This window comes from Octodon degus, unplaced genomic scaffold (assembly GCF_000260255.1).
Source record: "Octodon degus isolate 3935 unplaced genomic scaffold, OctDeg1.0 scaffold00019, whole genome shotgun sequence".
Classification (NCBI taxonomy): Eukaryota; Metazoa; Chordata; class Mammalia; order Rodentia; family Octodontidae; genus Octodon; species Octodon degus.
The window spans coordinates 22,944,220-22,946,364 of NW_004524595.1; the positions used below are offsets into that span (position 1 = coordinate 22,944,220).

The 2,145-nt window shown below is 46.5% G+C and overlaps 1 pseudogene; it reads right to left on the bottom strand.

Moving 5' to 3' along the window:
• Window positions 1-376: 376 nt before the first annotated feature.
• On the bottom strand, window positions 377-1,305 carry LOC101573548 (annotated as a pseudogene).
• Window positions 1,306-2,145: the final 840 nt, after the last annotated feature.

Here is a 2,145-nt window from a genome sequence, read left to right on the forward strand (position 1 = left end):
TATATATATTTGGGGATGTGATTCTGCAGCAGCCCTCAGGACTGCAGTGGGAGCGGTCCTGAGGGCACCAGCATGTGTGAGGAGCCCAGCGTGAGATCCTGCTGTACCAAGCTCCAGGGTGCTGGAGTCACTCGCTTCACAAGCACTTGTTGAGCAAGCACCAAGTTCTAGGCACTGGACATGAAAACAGATTTGCCTGCCTTTCTGGGGGCTTACACTTCAGACAAGCACTGAGCTATCTCCTCAGCCCCTGGGGCTTACACTTCAGTGAGGAAAGCTAGGTAACAAGTAAGGGCAATGAAGAAAATACCTGGGCTAGGGGCTGCAGCTCAGGGGTAGGGGCCTCCCTTGCCTAGCATGGTGAAGGGCCTGGGTTCTACCCCGCAGCAATACCATCACCTAGCAAGAGATAAACGCTAGAGCAAAACAAAGCGGCAAACAAAGCGGCAGGCAGGGCAGATGGTATATAGGTGGAGAAGGTTGTAATCTTCTTTCCTTTTTTTTCTTTTTTTGGCTTTCTTAGTATTTTACTTTAAAATTACTGATACATATTTACCAGTGAAATAATTATACATTTTGCACAAAATCAACTAGTTTCTGCAAAAAGTTTCTAAGATAGATGCGTTTCTTGTTTAATTTCCAAAAATAACGGTTCCTTAAATGAAAGCATTTATATTCCTACAGCTCTAAGGTAAACATTAAAAAGAAGCCGGGGAAATGGCAAACTCAAGGATCTGAGTTCAATCCCCGGTTCCGCCAAAATAAATAAATAAATAAATAAATAAATAAATAAAAAAAATTTAAAAAAAAGAAAAAGAAAATACAAAAATGATCTCTTGGCTTCTGAATAGCTCACTTAGTTACATAAAGTGTTTTCTGTTCGAATATTTTATCAATTTCAAAAGATGTATACTTCCTTCAAACAGGACAAAAAGAATCATTTCAAACTCTGTTTCCATGGTAACATTGCGGGACTCCTTGGCTACCATAAGTCGCATCAGCTGACTGAGGAACTTCTCAATCTTCTTTACATCCTGAGCTTGATCTGTTCTGTACACCAAACAAACTAAATCATCTGTTACTTTATTTATTTAGGCAGAACCAGGGATTGAACTCAGGTCCTTTCGCTTGCCAGGGAAGCACTTATTCCACTGAGCCATCTCCCCAACCCCCATCTGTTACTTTAATACACAAATTTCCATCAACTTGCCTATATTTGAGAACCACTTGTGCCCTCATCGGGTTGGCGAGGTAGAGCTTCTCGGCAGCGCAGCTGAACTCCTGCCAGGTCTGATACTGCGGCATCTCGGTCCGGACTTGAACTCAAGCGGCTCTTGCTCTTTTTTTGAGACAGGGTCTCACTCGAACTCACTGTGTAGCCCAGACTGACCTCCAACTCGTGGTGATCCTCCTGCCTCAGCTTCCCCAGTACTGGGTTTACAAGTGTGCATCATCACGCGGGCATGACTATAATTTTAGATTGCATGGCCACTGGGATGGTGAAGACGGTATTCACATCAAGGAGGTGAAAGAATGAGCAGAGGGGCAGCAGGGTATGGACTGGCAGGGGGAGCCACAGGTCTGAGAGGAAGCAGCCCACATTGGGGCAGAAGTGTCCAAAGGACAGAGGGCAAGGAGCACTGTTTCTGGGTGTCCTGTCCCAAGCAGGCAGCAGGGGAGCCAAGAGCCCACTCCATCCCTGTTTACACCTTCTTTCTCAGCATGTGGGGCAATGCCCTTGGGGTAGGTGAGACTCAGAACCGTCAAAGCTCCACAGGACACCAAGGTGGAGGGTCCTGTGTGAGGCAGGGGCAGACTTGGTCCTGAAAGTCTGTCTGCTGGGTGTGGTGGTGCACCCCTGTAATCTTAGCACTCTGGAGGCTGAGGCAGGAGGATCACCAAAAGTTCAAGGCCAGCTTGGACTACAAAGTGAGCTCAAGGCCAGCTTGAACTGTGAAACTGTCTTTTTTTTTTATTTTTTAATTTTATTTATTTATGTGTGTGTGTGCGTGTGTGTGGCCAGCTCAGCTCACCAGGGGGCGCGGCTGGCTGACATGTGGTGCTGGGGGATTGAACCGCAGTCCCTGTGCTTTAGCTAAGCTTGTTCTAAGTAGGTGCTTTAGACCACTGAGCCATCTCACCAGC